Source organism: Artibeus jamaicensis, unplaced genomic scaffold, assembly GCF_021234435.1.
Source record: "Artibeus jamaicensis isolate MK-2021 breed Jamaican fruit bat unplaced genomic scaffold, CSHL_Jam_final contig_387, whole genome shotgun sequence".
Taxonomy (NCBI): Eukaryota; Metazoa; Chordata; class Mammalia; order Chiroptera; family Phyllostomidae; genus Artibeus; species Artibeus jamaicensis.
In genome coordinates, this window is record NW_026521812.1 from 45,809,423 (window position 1) to 45,833,233 (window position 23,811).

Sequence of the window (23,811 nt, forward strand, 5' to 3'; positions counted from 1 at the left end):
ACTCCTGAGATGCTTTTTTAAGTATCTGTGGCCAGAAGAGGAAGCTGTGGTGAGGTAGCAAATCAATGACTTCAGTGTCACTTGGGAAGATGGTATGACAAGTGAGAATTTATTAATAGAAAGGACACCTGAGAAAATGTCACACAGAAAAGAAATGATTAGTGGCAAGAGAATCTGGGAACCACTTCAGAGAAAAGAAGGAAGTACTTTTCCCAGCAGTGAGAAGACTGTTTCTGCTTCTGTGCCCGAGGGGACAGGAGTGAAAACAGGCAGATCAGTTTGCTTGTCTCTTTGGCCTCCTGTAAGTGGGTGGAGAGTGGAGAAATGGTTAACAAGGACTAGGCAGATTCTCAACCAGGTCAAGACGGGAGGTTCCAGGCTTCCTCTGTCGGTGTACCTGATGCTCTGGTGCAGGGGGGAATGTAGCTAGAGGACAAATAGAGAGTAATCTGCCTACTGTTACTTTCCTGCCTGCATAGCAAGAGACAGTGTCCCTCACCTTGGAGAGTCCCATCTTGCCCCTTGAAAACTACTTTGTCCCGTAGCCCCCATTCTCTCTACTCTCACAGTATTTCTTTCTGTGGATCTGGGCTTATGCTGGGCTAGTAACAGGGTGCTTTGCTTTGTAGACATTTGAGGGAGTTCGGTAACACAACCACATTTCCCGTAGGTTAGGAACCTATGGGGAAAAAACCGACCCTGGTGTGCAGAGGGTATTTGTTTTGTTGGTGATGTTTGTTTCTGGCCATTACCCTTTCCTAATATTGTACAGTTTCCATTTTCAGAATGTCCTCTGCTTCATTGTGGGCAGTTTCCATGGAACAATTTCCATTAAGACTGAATCCAGTATCTTTCAGGGACTCTAAGTGAAGCTGTCTATAATTTACAGCACGATCACAATTTTTCATTAAAAAATTGCCTGGTACCAGCCAATTGAATCCATTCCACAGTTGATGGACATTTGGGTGGTGCTGGTCTATGCTGGCTTTAATAGATGCTTTATTACACCTGTCTTCTAGTATTTATGTACAGAGACAGGATGTGCTAGGTCACAGGGTGTATACAAGGTATTACCAAAGGGTTTCCCAAAGTTGTGCCTCTAATTTGCACTCTATAAGCAGTGGATGAGAGTTCTCATTATTCTGTGACCACGCTAACACTTTGGCACTTTCCAAAATTTGAATTTTCCTTGCTCGTTTGCAGCAAAATGACACATCTTTGTGGTTTTAATTTTTATCTATCTGATGTTGAATGAGGTTAGGCACTTTTTTATTTTTTATAACAACCTCATTACGATATAATTCACATGCATTACAGTTACTCATTTAAAGTATATAACTCAGTATTCTTTATTTACAGAGTCATGCAACCACAATGACAGGCAATTTTAGAACATTTTTGTCACCCACCGAAGGAACCCTGTACTCATTAGCGGTTATTTCTTATTTCCCAAGTCCCTCTGCCCTGGTAACTTTTTGACTCTATAGATTTGCCTACTCTGGGCATTTTCTATAAATAGAATCATATATATATATAATATGTGGTTCTCTATAAGTGCCTTTTTTTACTCAGTGTAATGTTTTTAGGTTCGTTCATCTTGTACCATGTACAGTATCAATACTTCCTTTTTATTGCCAAATATTCCATTGTATGAATGTACAATATTTTATTCACTCACTCATCAGTTGACTATTACATAAATATAGCATATGAATTATTTCTACTTGTGGACATTTGTATAAAAATTTTTGTATAAAAATATATGGGTATATATTTTCATTTCTTTTGGCTAGGAGTAGAATTGATGGGTCGTATAGTAACTCCTTTTTCCTCTTTTTTTTTTTTTTTTGTTCTGGTCTATTTCCAGCACATTTCCTTCAACAAATATTTATTGAGCACTATCAGGATTAACCAGGCATATTAAGAGCTGGTGACAGTGAACAAAACAAAAATCTTTGTCATCATGACTCATATATTCTAGTGTGTGGAGACCAAAACTAAACAAAACCAGTTAATTTATATGGTATATTACAGGCTGTTTTACGTTGTGGAGAAAAATTAAACGGAGACAAGTGGATGAGAGAGATGGTGGGGGAAATGGCGATCAGGACACCTGCTGTAAGTTGTGTCCTGCGCAAGGCTGTTCGGGGAGGCCTACGTAGGGGCTGGAATCCAGCCACCTTCAGGAGAGAAAGGTGCATTTTCCTAAGTAACCAGGGCGGGGCTTCAGGAGGCTGGCTGCCTGTGGTGAGCAGAATATCTGCCTTTAAATGGGGCCCTTCTAGAAATGTCCTTCTGGCAATATTGAGTTCTTAAACTTTTTAACTCTTTGGATACAAGCCTCTACCTAATTTTTACAAACCCGATTACTATCATTCTAAATCTTTTTGTTAATGAAAAACATCAGGTATTACAAGAATTTAAAATCTTGTTCAAGTCCAAAACACCCATCAGTTGCATTCACCCTATCTACATAGCCCAGCTGGGGGTTATGGATAAGTAGGTAAACAGATTTCATGAGATTTCCTTTAGCAAAGTCAGGCTAAACATTCTCCCATACTTAGCATTGTTGACATTTTTGCATTGATCACATGAAGACTAAATCCAGTCTCTTCCTAGAACTCCAAGAGAAGGTGAATTGTCTACAATTTTCAGGGCTGTCGAAATTTTCTACTAAAAAAGGACATAAATAACTTGCCCTTTTCAAGGATAGTGTCCACGTCCTGACTTCCAGTGTTTTCAGTAAGAGCTAATGGCTCGGCTCTGTAGGCTTGAGCACTTCAAGTTGCATGCCAATGAGTCCTCTCCATCTAAAAGCACATTTCACCATTTTCTTCCCAAGGCAAGTCAGTCTTGACTTGTCTGCCACTTTCTGGGGACAGATGGCACATAGTTCATGTATTAAGTTGCAGTTACTTTAAAAAATTAACATTTAGGTCTGAAAACTTCTAGTCTACGCAGCGATCTCATTTGAAGTAGGGTATGTGAAAAGAAGGCAGCATTTCACTGCACTCTTCTTTCTTTGGATAGGGTTAATAATGTTTTCTTTTGATTTTTTATTTTCCTTGCAATTTGTTAGATTGCTTGAGTCAAATGATTTTTTAAATAGTGTTTGTTATTGTAGTTTTTTCCATTACCGTATATCCCCCTTACACCCTCTTCTGTCTCCACCCACCCCTGCTCCCGCTGCAATCACAACACTGTTGTCCAAGTCCATGAGTCCTTTTTCACTCGGTCATTCCACACCCAACGCCCCCACCCAGAGCTGACAGCCTGCTCTCTGTCCATGAGTCTGTCTCTGTTTTGTGTGTTAGTTCAGTTTGTTCATTAGATTCCACATAGGAGTGAAATCATGTGATATTTATCTTTCTCTGACTGGCTTACCATATTTTCCTGTGTCTGATGAGCACTTTTTGCCCAAATTTTTGAGGGCAAGATACACATTATACAGGGGTAGTACTGATTTCATTTCTATATACATGTTTTTAATTCTTTTATATATGCTTATGTGTGAAAAGTGTAACTCCATAAAGCAATAGTGATATCCATATGCAAAGTAATACTCTAGAGTATGATAATCAGTTTTGTTTCTAAATATAAATAAGTGAATAATTGAATTTAAAAATTAAAATGAAAGATATTTTTACTGAAAGTTAGGGCCAAAAATGTGGGTGCACATTGTACATGGCAAAACATGGTATTTCACATAGTGTGATATTCCCCAGATCCATCCATTCTGTCACAAAGGGTAAACTTTTCTGCTCTTTTTATGTCCAAGTAGTATTCCATTGTGTATATATACCATAGCTATTTTATTCATTCACCTACTGATGGACACTTAGGCTGCTTCCAAATCATGGTTATTACACATAACACTTCAATGAACATAGGGGTATATACTTTTGAATTAGCGTTTCTGATTTCTTCAGATAAATTCCCAGGAATGGAATTGCTGGGTCAAAAGGGAGTTCCATTTTTAACTTTTGGAGGAAACTCCATAGTTCCATATTTGTTACAGAAAACAACTCAGCCGCTTTCAAGTGTACGGAGTGGACGTTTTATTTCCACATGCGCAGACTCAGAGGAGTCAGTTTCCAAATTCTGGGCCTTGAACAATGGGAAAGCAATTATTTTTATAGATGGGGGGGGCGCCCATCCTTCAGCCCCAAAACAGGAGGCAGTTTACAGAAGCAGAAAGCAGAGCGTTTCATATCTCTGGTATGTAGCAGATAAGCTAGAAGAAACAAGGTGAACCACTGGGCTGTAAAACAAGCCCCTAATTGCTGTGCGGTATTTCTAAAATAGCGAGTCACTCCCTACGCACTGTGCTATATTTTAAAATAGCTATCAATTTCCCCCAACACAGTGAGTCACCTGATTTTGTCTTACATGTCTCTGTACCATATCTTAATCTTTTGAGGAACTGCCAAACTATATTCCACAGTGATTGCACCATTTTCTATCCCTACCTGTAGTGTATAGGGTTTCAATTTTTTAATATTTTTTACCAACTTAATGTATGTTTTTAGATTATAGTCATCCTAGTGGATATGAAATAGTATCTCAGTTTTGATCTGATTTGCATTTCTCTGATAACTAGTGATATTGAGCATCTTTTCATGTGCTTATGGGCCATTTGTACATATATACCCTCTTTGGAGAAATGTTTGTTCAGATCCTTTTCCTATTTTGAAAATTGGGTTAACTATCTTTTTATTATTGTATAATGAGACTTTCTTTTATAGTCTATATAGAAGTTTCTTACCAGATAAAGAATATCAAAAATTCTCTACCATTTGTGGCTTATCCTTTCACTTTCTTGATTATGTCCTTTGAAGCTCAAAAGTTTTCTACTTTGATGTGTAATATGTCATTTTTTTCTATTGTTGCTTGTGCTTTTGGTGTCCTATCCAAGAAACCATTGACTAGTTTACGGTCTTGAAGATTTATGTGTATGATTTCTTCTAAGAGTTCTACAGTTTTTAAAAAGATTTTATTTATTTATTTCTAGAGAGGGGGGAAGGAAGGAGAAAGAGAGAGAGAGAAAGACATCAATGTGTGGCTGCCTCCCACACACCCCTCACCAGGGACCCAGCCTGCAACCCAGGCATGGGCTCTGACTGGGAATCCAACCAGTGATCCTTCAGTTTGCAGGCAGTGCTCAATCCATTAAGCCACACTAGCCAGGGCTAGTTATATAGTTTTAACTCTCATATTTTTGTTGATCCATTTTGAGTTAAATTTTGTATGTGACATAAGGTTGGGGTCCTACTTTATTGTTTTGCATGTGTATATCCACTTGTGGCAATACCATTCCTTAAGGAGCCAACTCTTTTTTCATTGAATTGTTTTTGCACCCTTTTGGAAACCATATGGACCCTAAATGTGAGGGTTTATTTCTGGACTCTCAATTCTACTCCAATGGTATATTCCATATGTCTTTCTTATGCTAGTAACACATTGTCTCAACTACTTCAGCACTACAATAAATTTTGTAATTGGGAAGTATAAGCCTTCCAACTCTGTTCTTTTTCAAGATTGTTTTGGCTATTTGGGATTCCCTGAATTTCCATATGAATTTTAGGTCAATCTGGTCAATCTGCAAAAAGCCAGCTATAATTTTAATAGGAGTTGCATTGAATTTGTACATCAGCTTGGAGAGTACTGCTATCTTTATAATATTAAGTATAACAATTATTGAACATAGAATGCCTTTCATTTAATTTAGGTCTTATTTACTTCAACAATATGTTGTAATTTTCAGTGTCTACGTTTTGTTTTCTGTTTATTTTTGATTATTTGATTTTTTGATGCTACTGTAAATGGAATTTTTTCTTAATATTATTTATTGTTTGGTCATTGCTACTGTATTGATACCATTGATTTTTGTATATGGATCTCATACCTGGCAATCTTGCTGAACTCATTTATTAGGTCTTATACTTTCTTAGTAGCATTTTAGGATTTTCTATATACAAGAAAGATCATCTACCGAAGGAGAGCATTTTACTTTCCTGCCCCAATCTTAATGCCTTTCATTATTTTCCTTGCCTAATTTCCCTGACTAAAACAGCCAGTACCGTGTTGGGTGGCAGGGGTAAGAGCAGACATGCTTTTATTGTCCCTGATCTTAAGAGGAGAGCATTAAGTCCTTCACCATGAAGTGTGGTGGAAGCTGAGTTTTTCATAGATACTGTGGAGGAGGTAGAAAATTCCTTTTATCCTTCTAGGTTCCTCCAGCTGGTCTAATAATTAAATAAACATGTGAGAGATTAAGAAGAAAAAACAACCAAATTATATATGTATGTATGGGAATTTCATATACGTGAGGGAGTCAGAAACTCCACATGCATGCAAGATCAGAGACAAAAAGTTGAAACGCTGTATGTACGTACACGGCCTTGAGCTAAGGTTGAGATGAGGTGCCTTGGGGCCTTGGAGGGGAGTAAAGTTATTCACAGATCGATAAGAAAAGTAGACTTTTAGTAATTACCATATTTTGCCCTATATAACGTGCACTTTTTGCCCAGTTTTGAGCAAAAATCTTTGTTATATATAAGTAGTTATACATGGGTAATACTAATTTGTTACCGGTATATAAAATTTCTTGTACCTTGTAATCTGTTTTTGTGTTTTGTACTTATTTGTTACATAAAATTTCTTGTATCATAATATGTTCAAAAATAAATGCTAAAATTTTTTATAATACAAAAAAACAAGTATCTAAATATAAATAAACAAAAAATTGAATTTAAAAAATTAAAATGAAAGATTTTTTTCCTGAACAAGTTTGGACCAAAAACATGGATACACATTATACATGGCAAAATACTGTAGAAGTTAGCCCCGTTCTATAAATATGTGATTAAAAAGTTGTTTCTGATGGTGACTCTGATTGTGGACAAGGCACCTAACTTAAAATTTTTAAGGGAGAGGTAAAAGTTTCTCATGAGCCCACAGGGTTTCAGTTGCCTTCAGCTCAAGGTAACTCACAAACCAAAGTGGAACATCTTAGGGAAACTTGTTCTGAACCTTGTTGGTCCCATCTTTGAAATTTCCTGCAAAGATTAAGGACAGGGGAGAAGTAAAATGGAGGAAGAGTGTATCTAGGATGGGATAAAAAGTAAAACTGAGGATTACATACCCCTTTTCCATGAGTAGGTGCAGGATAGTTTACATTTAACATTCACGGTAAAGAGGGGTAGAATGAAGGCAACAAAGTAACAGTGGGAAGTTCTGAGGTCTTTGTATTCCCGCACCTGCAGTTATGCCTTCGAGGGATCTGGAAAAGAAAATTCCTGTGTTCAGAAATATGTTATCCTAGATGCATAAAAACAACAGACAGGGCTGGATTAACCTTTTACTAAAGATAAACCTTAACCTTTTACAAAGGAAGCTAAAAGCCTGGGACACGACTACCCACCATGACCTGCCCAGTTAGGATTTTATGATTATATCATCCTGTGAGGTTGCTTTGGGTCACTGAGCTTCTGAGGTCTGCTATGTAGCAACTTGTTCATTCACATAAGTAAAAGTCACCACGCCCAAGAAACATGTTCCACAAATGTTTTATCCTGCTAATCTAAATTTAGAGAAGGGAAAAAAGAATCTCACCACTCTGCTCCCACCGAACTCTGCAGGTAGATGGCCAGAAGCCGGACTTGGCAAGAATTCTTACTTTGCCAGCTCATGTTAGAGGACCCAGGACCTTTCTACCTACCACAGCAGCTTGGGGGTGAGTAGTACCCTGTCAGTGAGGTATCCTGCTCACAGAGCCAAAGACTGGGGAGGAAAAAGATTTTCTCTGCCCTTCTAGGTTCTTCTGGCTGGTCTAATAATTAAATCAACATGAGATAGATTAACAAGAGAAAATAACCAAATTTAATTATATACACACATTTGGGCACCTTATATACATGAGGGAGTCAGAGACCCCCACATACATGAGAGGTTCAGAGATACAACATTAAAATGAGATGCATATACGGCATTCTAAGTAAAGATGAGATCAGGTGCCCTGGAGCTTCCGAAAGGAGGAAGGTCATTCTCAGGACAATAAAGAGAGCAGATGCTTAGTAATGAGAAGTTTGCCCTACCCTACAGATAAGTAGTACAAGGTTATTTCTTGTGAAACTCTTATTATGGTTAAGACCCCTATTTAACTTCTTTAAGAAAGAAGTAAAAGTTTTTCTGGAGTCCACAGGGTCTTGGTTTCCTTCAGCTCAAAATAATTCGCATGCTGAAGTGGCACAGCTCTGGGGGACCTGCTCTGAACCCCTCCAATATCACTTATCAATTTGAAGAGTTTCCCTTCTATATTTAGCATATTTGGTGCTTTTATCATGAAGGGTGTGGAATTTTGTCAAATGCTTTTTCTGTGAGATGATCACCTAGCTTTGTCCTTAATTCTATTGTATTATGTTAATTGATTTCATATGTTGTTTGAGCATTTAAAAATATGTTCACAGGCCATTTGTGTTCCTCTGCGAAATACTGTTCATCATGTTTGCCATTTTCTACTGAGTTTCTTGTCTTTTTCTTAATGACTTGTAGTAATTTTTTATGTGGCCTACAAATCTTAATCGGTTATACGTGTAACAGATATTTTCTGGTTTGTCTTTTCTCTCTCTCTTTACGAGGTCTTTTGATAAACAGTAGATTCTTAACTTTAATGGTATAACATTTTTAAATCGTTACTCTATGATTTGTACTTTTGGAGACATGTTTAAGAAATCCTTCTCTTCCAGAGGTGGTAAGTCTGTTCTCTTAAACTCTCTTGCCTTTCACAATTAGATCTCCTTTCTACGTAGATTGAATTTTTTCAGGTTTGATATAAAATCAGATATCATATTTTGCCATGTGGATATCCAATTGTTTTGGACACAATTAATAGAGATCCATTCAGACTCAGCTTGTCCAGGGTCCTTGTTCGATTGCGCTGGGGGAGCTCCCGATGGCGATGGCTGTGTGGCTGCTGCAGCCATTGCCTCATCTACCGGCACGGCCGGCTGTCTGGACCTTCCCCACAGAGAGTGCCAGCCCAGCACTGCCCCCATCGTATCTGTTGCCATGTGAGCCCCTGGGTCCAACCCAAGTGGACCCATAGAGTCTCTGGCTCCTCCTGCCACTGCTCCCTCCAGATAAAACCCAACACTGCAAGGCGTCAAGTCATGGCATGAGTGTCCCAGCTGTGGCTCCAGAGGATCAAGTGATGCAGCCTGGAATTATGGTGGGGTTAATGCTTTCTGAGACAAACTTTGACCAATGGGGAACAGAAGAAAAAAGAGAACCAGCAGATCGATTCTCCTCCCATCCTCCCTCTGGTAGACTGTTATGAACCAGGATGTTTCGAATACCCTGTCTTAAAATGTCCAGTGTGACTAAGCTATAAGCAACTAGCTATGTCTCTCTGTGAAACTGTGGCTGGCTCAGAAATTGTTTTCCTTCCTTCCCAGCCTCACTTCCTTTTCTGTCACTCTTTGCTGCCACTGTGATTAGATCTCCTTTAAGCTTCACCTTAGATTCTGGTTTTTCAGAAACCAAGGTTAAAATACTTGGTCTTTCCTTTATGCACTTACCTGAGATGCCTATCATATTATAAATCAGGTTTCCCTATATGTGTCTATTTAAGAAGTATATATTTTATTCCATTGATTTATTTTTGTAGCTGTGCCAATACTACCCATTCTTTATTATTATAGTTTTATAATATACTCCAAATTGTAGGCATCTTCAGGAAATTTGAGATCATAATAGGTTATATGTTTAATGTTAATGTCATTTAGTTCCTCATGAACAGAAGAGTTTGTGTAAAGTTGGAATAACATGTTCCTCAGATGTTTTATGGAATTCACCTAGAAACTTTATGGGAAAATTTTTAAATTACTATTTTAACTTCTTTAATGATTAGAGATTATTTCTTATACGTGAATCAGTTTTTATTATATTTTTCCAGTATTCATAAGCTCTGTTTTTCAAGTTTGCTGACCTAAAGTTCATAATTTCCTTTTACTTTTATTCAATATTTATAGAATTTGATAGTTTCCTTTTCATTCTTAATTGTGCTTACTTTGAATTCTCTCCTTTTTCATAACTAAACTTGCTAGGAGTTTGTCAATTTTATTAGCATTTTCAAAAACCCAACTTTTGACATTTTGTTCACATTTATGCTATATTATTCTATTTCATTAATATACCTATTATAATTGTTTCCTTGTTTCTACTTTTTTTAGTATATTCTGCTATTTACATTTTAAACCTCTTAAGTTGAATTCTTAATTCATTAAATTTGAGGCTTTTCATCTTTCCTATTTGTAAGAAGTTAAGGCTACACATTTCCCTCTAAGAAACATTTTTGCTGCACCTCGCAATTTTGATAATACTGTTTTTTATTATTCAAGTCCAAATATATTATAATTTCCACTAAACATGTAGTTGAGCAGTGCTTATTTAGAGGTATATTTATTTACTTTTTTATATTTAATTTAATTGCATCAAAGAATGTGGTTGTATGACTCCAACCCTTTGAAACTCATTAAAGTTAGTTTTATGGCTTAAAAATTGCTTATTTTAATAAATATTTTTTGTGTATCTGAAAAGGCTGTACAATGTTGAGCCAATGAACATATGGATAATATTGCAACCAACAATTACAATATTCTTCCTATGTTCTTTAGCTCAGGACTGCAAACTGTGTTGTTCACATTTTATATATCCTCAATGGTATATTTGCTTGCTTACTATGTTTATAAGTTTAGAATATTTATAAGTTTAGAATAGTTATAGTATCCTACTAATACAAAACTTGTATCTTCATGTAATGAATCTTATTGCCTCTAATAATAATTTAGACCTTAACATATATTTTGTCTGCTATTGCTATAACATATAGCAAGATCATCTTTATTTGGTTAGTATTTTGCAGGTATGTTATCTTCCAATTTGACTTTGAACCTCCCTGTGTTCTTATGCTTTAGATGTGCCTTATATAAACAAAAAATTTAGCTGTATTAAAAAAAATTCCAGTCTGACAAGCTTTATTTTATAACTACAGATATGAGAAGTTTAAAGATTTTTTTTTACTATTCACATATTTGGTTTATCTTTACCATCTGATTTAGTGATCACTATTTTCTTATCTTTTGTTTCCTCTTCTCCACTTTTTTTTCCTTTACCTTATTCTATTCCCCCTCACTACTTTTTTGGAATGTTATATTATACATTCATATTGGATGGTCTGGAAAAAGTGCAGCCATTTTTACTATAACAAGAATGGTTTGCATGACATCGATGTAACCTGGCAGCGAATGAGAGTGGACTCCAATGCGCATGCATGAACAATGATGACTTCACTGTACTAGTCAGTGAGGGCAGTAGACACGATTGAGTGAGCATTTGTGCTGTGTTGTTGTCACATTCAAAATGATTGAATGAATAGAGCAATGAATCTGCATTAAATTTGTGTTAAGCCTGAACATTTCCTCCATGAATCTATTTGGTGATTCAGAAGGCCACAGCTATGGGCAACTGGTTATAGGCACCTATATCACAACAATGCATCTTCTCATGCATCATGTCTCCTGCAGAGTTTTTTGTAGAAACATCAAATCTCCCAGGTGACTCAGGCCCCTTTCAGCCCAGATGTGGTGCCCTGAAACTTCTGGCTTTTCCCAAAACTAAAATCACCTTTGAAAGGTAAGAGATTTCAGACTGTCAACGAGATTCAGGAAAATATGACAGGGCAGCTGATGGTGACTGGGAGAACTATGTGAGGTCCCAAAGTGCCTACTTTGAAGAGGACTGAGACGTCATTGTCCTTTGAGCAATGTATCTTGTACTTCTTCAATAAATGTCTTTATTTTTCATATTACATGGTTGGATATCTTCTGAACAGACCACTTCATGTTTACCCTTGCCGTTTAACATCTATGCTTAAAGCCTAAAATAGTCAATATTTTTATCCTCCTTCCTAGTAATATGATTTAACTGCTATTACCTACTTGTCAACTCATAAATATTATTGTTCTGTTTGTAGCTTTATCTTATTTAACTTTCACAAATTAGACATGGTGGCTATTATTTACCTACATTTATACTCATGTCTTTGCTCACCATTCCTTCTTACTTCCCATGCAATCCATTCAGGATCACGTTCTGTCCAGAGTATATGCTTTAGAATTTATCTTTTTTTCTGGATTTTGTTTTTACTTTATTTTATGTCTAACACATTTATGGCTTTGCTCTTTTCAGGATTTTTTTAAAAATTAAAAATTATTTTATATTGATTGTGATATTATACTTGTCCCAGTTTTTCCCTGTTTGTACTTTTCCACTAAGCAACCCCCACTCCCTCAGGCCATCCCCACCCCATTGTTCACATCCATGTGTCATGCCTGTAAGTTCTTCGGCTACTCCATTTCCTTTACTGTACTTTACATCCCCATGGCTATGCTGAAACTACCTATTTGTACTTCTTAATCCCCTCACCTCTTTACCCATTTCCCACATGCCCTCCCATCTGGCAACCATCAGCATGTACTCTGTATCCTTGATTCTGTCTCTGTTCTTCTTGTTTGCTTAATTTTTTTCAGATTCAATTTTATAGTTTTTCCCACCCCCCCACCTCCCTCCCATTTCCACCCCTTTTCCCCCCCCCCCTCCTCCCTCCCCCCCCCTCTTTCTGTTTTTTTTTTTGTTTTTTTTTTTTTTTTTTTAAAGAGAGAGGGTCTTTCATCCTGCCCTTCCTTACCACTTCCTTCCATTTCTGTTGTGGAAAGGCCTCTCTCCTTCTCTTCTCGTAATTTTTTTTCTTTATCTCACTCCCCATTTTTTCTTACTTTTTTTTGCGGGCCCGTCACCCAAAAATTTTGGAAAATTTTGATAGATATGTAATTTTTGCCATTTTACTGTTCATTGTTTCGATCTTCCTCTTCTTAAATAAGTCCCATTAACTTTTCATATAATAATACAGGGGTGTTAAACTCATTTTCACTGGGGGCCACATTAGTCTCGTGTTTGAATTCAAAGGGCTGAATGTAATTTCAACTCCTTAACAGTTAAGGAATAGTTAACATTTATACAGTCCTAAAATTATTTCAGGCCTTTGAAGGCAACTATGAGGTTGATGTGGCCCCAAGTGAAAATGAGTTTGACATTTTGTAATAATGGTTCGGTGATGATGAACTCCTTTAGTTTTTTCTAGTCTGGGAAACTCTTTATATGCCCTTCATTCAAAAGTGAAAGCATTGCTCCAGTGGAGCAATCTTGGCTGTAGATCCCTGCTTTTCATGACTTTGCCTATTTCTTGCCAACCCCTTCTAGCCTGTAAAGTTTCTTTTGAGAAATCAACTAACAATCTTATGGGAACTCCCCTGTAGATAACGAACTACTTTTCTCATGCTGCTTTTAAGATCCTCTCTTTACCTTTAACCTTTGGCATTTTAATTATGATGCGTCTTGGAGTGGGTCTCTTTGCATCCATCTTGTTTGGGATTCTCTGTGCTTCCTGGACTTGCATGTCTATTTTCTTCACCAAATTAAGGAAGTTTTCTTTCATTATTTTTTCAAATAGATTTCCAATTTATTGCTCTTTCTCTTCTCCTTCTGGCACCCTTCTAATGCAAATGTTGGAATGCTTGAAGTTGTCCCAGAGGGTGCTTACACTATTCTCATTTTCGGGGGGTTCTTTTTTTTCTAGTCCTGATTGGTTGTTTTTTGCTTCCTTATATTCCAAATCATAGATTTGATTCTTGGCTCTATCCACTCTACTGTTGTTTCCCTGTAAATTGGTCTTTATTTAATTAGTGTATCCTTCATTTCTGACTAGATCTGTTTTATGCTACTGAGGTCCTCACTAAGTTCCTTGAGCATTGTTATAATCAGTATGTTGAACTCTGCCTCTGATAGATTGCTTATCTCCATTTTGTTTAGCTCTTTTTATGGAGTTTGGTCTGTTCTTTCATTTGGGCCATGTATCTTTGTCTCCTCATTTGTCAGTCTCCCTGTGATTGATTCTATGATTTAAGTAGAGCTGTCGTGGTAGCATGGCCTAATGTAGTAGGTGTCCTGTAGGGTTCAGTGGCACAGCCTCCCCTATTACCTAAGCTGGGTACTCAAGGTGCACCCTTTATGTGAGCTGAGTACACCCTCCTCTTGTAGTTGAGCCTTGATTGCTGTTGGCAGGTCAATGGGAGAGATTTACCCAGGCCAGTCGGTTATAAGGACTGGCTGCGACCACTGACCACTATCTTCTACCCTCTGTGGAGGGTCAGCTGTGCAAGGGCATGATGGTGTTGCTCTGACATGATCTGTAGTTGTCCACTGGACGTGCAGGCTCTGGGATGTCCTGGGTGGCGCAGGCCAAGGTCTGCCGCAACCTGTGTTCTTCCCAGGACCACTCTACCTGAGCTCTGAAGCAGTCTGAGATATCTACTTTTTGTCTTGGGCGTGGACATTCCCAGGTGAAGCCAAACTGTAAATCTAGCTTGGCTGCTGCTAGTGCCAGGCCTGGGGCTATTAGCAAGAGGTATTGGGGGCTGGGGAGTCACTGAGGCCTGCTGTTGCTTTTGTGATAGGATTTAGGAAGTTGTAAAGCATACACCAAGACCAGCCATTCATATAGAAAAGTCAGGGTAAACAGTTTGAGTAAATACTTTGAGGCCTATAGATTGGGTGGGACAGAGTCTCAGGGGATCTCTAGGGTAGGGTAAATTGTGTAGCCAGGTTGATGGAACCTCAGATATGGCACAGCCTGCCAGGTCAGTGGCTCTGTGGCTATGTGGTGGGAAGGCTCAGAAAGGGACAATAGTACCTTCCCACCTTTTTGTCTGGGAGAAAGTTGTCCCCCAGCTCTCACCTTCATGCTAGACACTTCAGTTCCTCCCTGTATAACTGGTGCCTTTCAAGCCGCTACCCTGGTGCTGGTACTTAGCAAAAGTGAATCTGAGTAAGTTGTGTGTGGGTTCTTTAAGGGGGACTTCCTGGACTCCTGAAGTTTCTTCCACCAACTCAATTACTGCTGGTTTTTGCAGCTAGAAGTTATGGGGACATATCTTCCTGACGCTGGAACCCTGGGCTGGGGGGCCTGGTGCGGAGCTAGGACTCCTTGCTCCCAGGATATTCCTCCCAAATATTTATCCATCACATGTAGATGTGGGACCAGCCTGCTCTGTGTCTCCATGCCTCCTACCTGTCTGGATGGATGTGTTTTCTTTAATTCCATAGTTGTCAGACTTACTGTTCAGCTCGACTTCTGACAGTTCTGAGTGATGGTTGTTGCATCTTTTATTTGTAATTCTGATGTGGTTGTGTGGGAAGGTGAGGTGTGTTTGTTCTTGACCAGAGGTCTAGATTTCTTTTTTTTTTAAATTTTATTTATTTACCTTTAGAAGGGAAGGGAAGGAGAGAAACACCAATGTGTGGTTGCTTCTGGTGCATCCCCTGCTGGGAACTGGCCCCTGCTGGGAACTGGCCTGCAACCCAGGCATGTGCCCTGATGGGGAATCGAACCGCGATCTTTTGGTTCGCAGGCCCGTGCTCAATCCACTGAGCTATACCAGCCAGGGCAGAGGTCTAGAATTTCTTACAGTGAGGGACTACTCGTGCTATCTCTCCCAGTTTATGATAACCTGAATAATGCCTCATTTCAATCTCATTCTTGAAAAAAATTGTAAATCTTTATTGATACTCTTTAAAAGAGACCTACTAGTACACCACGTATGTGAATACAAAGACTCAAACATAAAGATACCAGTTTTACTTCAACTTCAACACAATCCCAAATTCTATCAGGTTTTTTGTCCTTGTTTTGTTTTATGGACCTTAACAAACTGATCCTAAAATTAAAGATTATACAAATGAACCTCTTCCAGATATAAGGCTTACAAAGATATGATAACTAAGAATCATGTGATGTTAGCAAAAGAATAAAAAAAGAGAGAGAAACGGAAAGAGCGAGAGATCCAGAGGCAGAGCCAAGCTCACAGGGAACTTGGTCTGTTTGGTCTTTAATGTCAGTGGGATTGTGGGTCAGTGGGGAAAGGTACGCCTGTCAGTAAGTGCTGCCGGGATCATGGATATCTGTACATTGCAGTAGGAAGGAGGGGAGACTGGATTTCTGCCTCAAGCTCTACACAAGAGTCTATATTAAGTGGAGGAAAAAAACTGTTAAACTTTTAGAATAAAATATAGAAGAATATTTTTTATGCTTTCAAGGTTGGGAAATATTGTACTATCCTGAAAAAAAAAACTAAACCTTTAAGGAAAAGACTATGAATCAATTAGACCCCATTAACATTTTAAAAGATCAGTGCATCTAACTAGATGCTGTGTTAAAAGTGGGAGAAGACAAGCCACCAACCAGAGAAGATATTTTCAGTGCATATTGTCAACTCAGATTTAATGTGGAATATGCATGTGCAAATCAATATAAAAATTAAACATGATTATGAACAGTAATTTCACAAAGTAGGAAACAAATAAAAAATGTTGAATCTCACTAATAATAAAGGAAACAAGTTAAAAGTAAAATGGGTGCTATTTCATATACATAAAAATGTTAAAAATGTAGTCTGAGGATACCAAAGGTGGGAATGAATTTGGAGCAGTAAGAGTGTTCATTTATTTGTGAGAGCGTATGTTGGTGTAAGTACTTTGAAGAATATGTGTTAATGTGTGTGCACATATGAGTGACCTCATATGTATAATACAAAGATATCATTGGCTACATTAATGAAAAACTGGAAACAACTTTAACATCTATCAACATGAAAACAGAGACATAAATTTTAGTATAATCATTCAGTAGAAAAAAAGTGAATACTAAGTACAATGCAATAATCTAGATTAGATGCTGGAGTAGAAAAAAGGATATTAACGGGAAAACTGATGATGTAGAAATAAAATATGTAATTGAGTTATTTGTAATGTACCAATGTGGATTTCTTCATCAGACAAAATATTGTTGTCGTGGGATGTTAACACTGGGGAAGTGGGGAAACAGTGTATGGGAGCTCTCTATACTCTGCAGCTTTTCTGTAAGTCTAAAATTCTTTCAAAATAAAAAGTTCATTTTAAAAAAGTGTGATTAGAGCTACTCATATAATGGATAAATCTCATAAACAATGTTGAGAAAGTAGTAAATTTCAGAAGACACACATACTATGTTGCCAACCTTAGAAGCGTTTAATATACGAGGAGGGACTCCCCCAAGAGATGGAATTATCTTCTAGAGGTGGGGCCCCTTGTACTACAGGCTCGTCCCAATAGGTGAGTGTTCTAGGAACTGATCTGTGTTAGTGTACCAGCTGGCATTGTTGTGAGAGGCTGTGTTCTGCTTCAGAAAACTTTTTTTTTGAAGACTTTTACCTCCTTCGCCCATTTCATGATGGGAGATTTAGTTGTGCACCTGCGCTGAGTGTTCAGCAGGTTTTGACCAAAAATGTCATGACCCCCGTACCCTACTCCCTATTCACCCGATCTCACCCCAACTAACTTTTTTTTTGTTTCCTGGGATGAAAAAAGTCCTCAAAGGAAAACATCTTTGCTGATATGGAAGAGTTGAAAGACAAAACATGAGAAGCGCTAAAAGACATCAAAATCAACAAGCACAAACACCCTTTTGAGCAGTGGGAAAAACATCTCTATAGGTGTGCTGCAGCAGATGGGGGCTACATTGAAGGCGACTGGAGTTTTAACATGTAACAATAAATACACAATTTTTTATAAATAAGTTCCAGGATTTTGGGCCCCATCCTTTAATATTACATTTTATTTAATGATGCATACATAGGTAGTATAAATTTAAACATATGTATTTAAGTGATAAACACCAAATTCTGAATGTAAATTCCTTCTTCAAGGTGTGGGACTGGTGTATGATCAGGAAGGTTGATGACAGAACTTGGATTTTATTTGCAATGTTTAACTCCTTAAGTTGGGTCATATGTACGCGTACAAGTGTTGTTATAAATTTCTCCCTTTAAATGACTGACATATTTGATAATTTAAAAAGTCAATTTCTTTGGGAGAGGGAGGGATCAAGGAAGGAGGGAGGAAGAGGAGGTAGAAAGAAGGAAAGGAATGAGTGGGGAAGACAGAGAAAGTCGGTACTTTTTTTTCAAAGATTTGGCAGTCTCACTGAGAACCACTTGAAAAACTTCTTGTAGTAATCTTTTAGAAAGGAGCATTTAGGACAACAGCCCTCTGAGTCAGAATCTCAAGGAAGCTTGAATCAAAGTTTGATTCCTAGGCCAAGAGACCAAGAGATTTGAGTTCAAGTAGCACCCAGGAACAAGCATATTTATGGAACTCTCTAAGTATTCTTGTATCGGGGTATGGCTATATAGGTAAACTGATTTGGTTTACTTTAGCCATAAATTGATTTCAAAAATTCCTGGTTTGTTTACATATATACATGCTTTCGTTGCATGTGAAGGTATATATACATGAGTTATAGGTTTCCTAAATTAATAATGGTCCATGATCAAAGATTATGTGACCAAGAGATTAGCTGGCTGGGTAACTATCCCATACAGGGTTCTTTAATGGACCGGTGCAGTGAGGTTTTGGATCCCTTTTCAGAATAATGCATTTAAATGAATAAAATAAATTGTATAAAATTGTAAAAGAAACTATATTGAAGTACAGTTACAAATTATTAAAGTAAACAAATTTGTGATATATTGTATGCTTTTTTTTAAATTAAGGCACTGACTAACAAGGTATATAAGTATAGCAAATATAGTAACTATCATAAATTGAAAGTAGTGGTGAATGTAAATGATATTTGGTGATGTTTGCAACAACCATAATGTCACATGAAACATCTGTAGTTTCTACTGGCCTCCAAGTAGGTAATGCTTATACTATTGTGGTTTTTGCCTACATTCATAGCTAAAGAAAATGCTAGGTTTCAGTTAGAAGCTTGTGAAGGAAATAATAGTCCATAGATCAGAACAGGACTAGCATGAAGTGAGTGAAGCAATCAGTCAGAAAATAAATTAAGGAGCACTAAAAAACTCAGTTATCAAAATATTTTTAGTGCAATACTTTAAAAATCAAAATTAAGGCAAAAAATCATGATGAACAAAGTGTCAAGATTTTTAAATAAAGCAGGGGTAAGTATAGATGTCCTGCATTTTAACCATAGACCCAAAGGATTCTACCCATGAATCCCTTTCCCAGCTTAAGAATTCCTGCATTACAGGCAGATGGTCTCACTTTTTCCACTTTTCCACCACTTATTTCATATTTTTAGACAGAACTATCAAAGCCTTCTAAATCTCAATAATTTTTCTTCATGACTAGGAATATAAATAGGTTTCTCTGTTTATGTGTTATATAAATTCCTTATAATAAAATAAAGTTTCAAATCTAATAATTCTCAATTCTTTGGCATTGTTGACAAAGATTTTTAAAAATGAAAAACTAATTTTGACATATTACAGTTTCTTTGTTTGTAATCTACTGAAAGCAATTCACTTTAAAAATAATTCTGATTATTTCTCTTATGAGAATTTTTCCTATAAAAATAAATTGTAGTGATGATGTTCCTATAAGAATTGAGGAGAAACATTCAGGAGATCACATAATGCATTAGCGATGCTTCTTGCACATGAGCTACTTTGTAGAAACGCCATCAGGGACAGAATACAGGCTTTAATATGCCTTCACTGTTTATTATAGCACCATGCTCTTTTGAGAGATATTTTTCAACAAAAGACATATTTCTACATCCAGCTGTTTCCTATGCAGGAAAATATAATAAGAGCAAAACAAGTTTTCAACAAAATGTTATAATTCATTCGAATTTTTGTAGGACCTTGATTTTATTTTCCATTTGTTCTTCCATTTATCGCCACCAGTACTGAAGCTCCACCTAGGGCCCTTTTCTGTAATTACATTCATTTTCATTAAAGCTAATCAACAGGATGGCAATGTGAAAAAGAGTTATGCAAATAAGAGAGAGTGGTTGAGTCTTTGTTTTTGCTCCAAGCCTGTGTCTAACACAGATAGGTTAGATTTGGCCACTCCCAGGAACAGAACGCTAAGGTGGTGAACCACCACGGGCTGCTGGCCAGGAAGGGATGTGGTTAACATCTTATCTCTGGCCTCAGAACATTGCCCTCTGGGAATGCAGCCGGCTAACTTTAGTAACAGGTGGTCCCACCCCAGGCAGGGAGGTAAGTGGAGAAATAATAACCTCCTTGTACATCACACAGAGGCCAGCTAGAAAAGGTGGGAGAGGCTTAGGTCAGATGAAGGCAGAGAAAGATCAAAGGCAGGCCTGAGGAATTCCCTTTAGAAGGGGCAAAGCAACTCTTAAAACCTTGGTCGCCTCCTCTACCTTGTATTTTCTTTTGGATTTCAGCATTTTATTCATGGTCCACTGGACGATTTGTTTTTTGATTCCCTCTCTCTCCAGCAGCGAGTAATACAGGATGATTTGAGCTCGCACCCCAGAGTGTTTTGACTCACACCTGCCATCTGTCTGCTTAGTCACTGTGCAACCATCTTTCCCCAACTGACGATTTTTATTTGATATAGAACTGGCAGCCAACAGCGGTTGTGCTAGGAGATTGTTGCATTCCCAGTTTTCTTTTTTCTTGTGATGATAGCAGCACAGCGCACTGATGTTTTAGATCTTCATTTGGCTTTTTCTGGGAGCTGCCATATGTTCCCAAAGACACAGTGTGGGGAGAGTTGTAAAAGGAGGGGTGAGGGGATCATTTTCTATAATGATATTTTAAAGTTGTAGACATATAGACCATTATCACTTGGCACAGAGCAAAGTGAAAATCTCCCAGATTATTTATATACAGAGTTAATATGCATAATTCCAGCCCGCGATTTTAGTGAACTAATCTGACCTTCTGCATGTTCCCATTGATAGTCTAAGTCTCGGGTTCGACAGTAAATTTTCTGTGAAGGAATATAGAGTTGTAAAGAACTACGTGTTTTTACATACAGTCAGTGAAAACCATGCACACAAAGCAGAAATTGTGCTTAAAGTGATGGCTGTAGATGCATGTCCAGACACTTTAGGCAAACCCATTTTAGAATCAGGTTATAGACCAGGACAGTTATTTAGCTAAATGTTTACTACACATGCTGACAAAAATTTTATTTTTAATTACTTCATATATGTAAAGAATATAATATAGATGTACAGTATAAATAAGAAAAATAAACATTCTTCTCCCCACTCAACTTAAGAATGACAACTAACCTGAAGTCCCTTCTGTGTACCTCGCTTAGCACCGACACCCTCTCAACTTACTCCTCTCCTTGCTTCCTAGGTAACCATTATCTTGAATTATGGCTTATCATTTTGGGGGGTTTTCTTCAAAACTTATGAATCCCCAAATAATGTTCGCTGGGCATATGTTTGAATTTTATAAAATTGGAACTGTAAACTGTGTATACTCTGTCCCTTTCTTTTTCATCAGAATAATGTATGTTTCATCATAGGGATGCATAAAACTGTAGTCTGTTTGTTTTCACTGCTACACATTGAGTACCCATTATATGTATCTACCACAACCTACTTATCTAGTCTCCTGCAGTGGTCCTTTGGGTTGGTTCCAGGGTTTACTATTAAAAACAGCACTGCAGTGAATATTTTAGTACCTGTATTCTGTTCAGATCTGTGATATTTTCCCTCGTCTAGAGTGTTGACTTAGAATTGTAACACTTATTTGAACAAATAATAAAGGAGAATTTCCCCAATCTGGCAAAGGAAATAGACTTCCAGGAAATCCAGGAAGCTCAGAGAGTCCCAAAGAAGTTGGACCAAAGAAGGAACACACCAAGGCACACCATAATTACATTAGCCAAGATTAAAATGAAGGAGAGAATCCTAGAAGCAGCAAGAGATAAGGGGACAGTTACCTACAAAGGAGTTCCCATCAGACTGTCAGTGAATTTCTCTAAAGAGACATTACAGGCAAGAAGGGGTTGGAAAGTATTCCAAGTCATGAAAACCAAAGACCTACAACCAAGATTGCTCTATCCAGCGAAGTTTTCATTTAGAATGGAAGGACAGTTAAAGTGCTTCTCAGATAAGGAGCTCATCATCAAATTCAAGGAGTTCATCATCACCAAGCCCTTATTATATGAAATGTTATAGGACTTATCAAAGAAAAAGAAGATAAAAAAGATGAACAGTGAAAGGACAGCAAACTCACAGTTATTAAAAACCACACCTAAAACAAAAGCAAACTAAGAGGATAGCTAGATCAGGAGTGAATCATAGGAATGAAGATCACATGGAGGGTTAGCAACAGGGCAGTGGGAGGAGAAGGGGGGAGAAGGTACAGAGAATAAGTAGCATAGACAGTAGATAGAAAATAGATGGGTGGAGGGTAAGAATAGTAGGGGAAATATAGAATCTAAAGAACTTGAGACACATGTTCATGAACTAAGGGGGGGAATGGTGGAGGAGGAGTGTGAGGATGGAGGGGAACAGAGGAGGGGAAATAGAACAAATGTAATGGCATAATCAATAAAAAAAGTAAAAGAAAAAAGAACTGGAATTGCTTACTGGTAGGTGGGCACATCTTCCACTTTACAAGGCAACGCCACATTACCCCACAGCTGGTGCACACACCCACGCTCCCACTAGCAGGATACAGGAGTTCCTGTTGTCAAGCACAGTGGGTCTGTCAGGCTTTACGATTTTTGCCAATATTTTGATATAAAATGATATTTCAGCCTTTTCTTGATTATGAGTGAAGTTGGACATATTTGTACATATTTTATACATTTACTAATCATTATTTTTCCTCTTCTGGGAAATGGGCATTGATGCTTTTTTCCCTTTTTGTTACTGGTTTGCATGTATTTGTTTTTGTTTGCATGTATTTGACACATACACACACATACACACACACTGGAGCATTATGTATAATACTGGTGTATTTTTATATATACATATAATACTAATACTTTATTCTAACATACATCAGAAATTGGAATATGTAAGCCTCCCACCCTACCCTACCCCAGCTTGTGTTTTGTTTTTTCACACTTTTAAAATAGTGTCTTTTAATAAATAAGTCCTTGTGATAATAGACTTTCATTTATCTCTTTTACTTTATGGATTCCACTCCTTTTTTCTCTTAAGAAGTCTTTTTTGTAACACAAAATTGTGAAGATAATCTCTTATATTTTCTTCAACAAGCTTAGGCACTTACATGTATTTAATCCATCAGGAGTTTAGTGTTCAGTTATGTCATGGGTCCACACAGGACACACTTGTCCAGGCATTATTGATTAAGTTCCTATCCCTTCCACACTATTCTAAAATTGCAGCTCTGACTTTTCATCTACGTGAGGGTGTATATCGGAAGTTTCTATTCTTGTCTGATTGGTATATTTGTCTATCTCTGCACCAATAACATACTAGTGAAACTTGAAATATTCCCAGATATAGGGCAAATTCTTTTCATCCCCATATGTACATTTTTTTCCAGCAGTGTATTGGCTATATTTTTCCTCTTTGAGGAGATTCTTGTTCTTTGCTATTTTGTATAAATTCTACAATTAGCATATCAGAGCCCCCCCCAAATTTAATAAACACATAATGCTAGTTTACCCTCTGTAACAGAACTAAGTCTGCACAAATAAGGGGCAAGTCCTTTTAAAGGAGTGCTGAGGGATTAAGGAATGAGTTAACTCAGGAACATCAGTTCCAAAAATTTAATTAGTACATTAAACCAAATGAACCATCACAGCCTATAGGAAACCAGCCAAGATCAATGAATGGAGATCTTATATATTCTACCCCAGTTAGCTCGGTTTTTAATCAGGCCT

The 23,811-nt window shown here is 37.5% G+C and overlaps 1 protein-coding gene across 1 annotated transcript in view; it reads left to right on the forward strand.

Moving 5' to 3' along the window:
* LCA5 (lebercilin LCA5) overlaps positions 1-23,811 on the forward strand; it is a 97,000-nt gene that overhangs the window by 12,049 nt on the left and 61,140 nt on the right. The window contains exon 2 of the mRNA XM_037142889.2: positions 7,641-7,735. The gene's annotated coding sequence lies outside the window, so the exon portion shown is untranslated. The remainder of the gene's footprint in view (positions 1-7,640; positions 7,736-23,811) is intronic.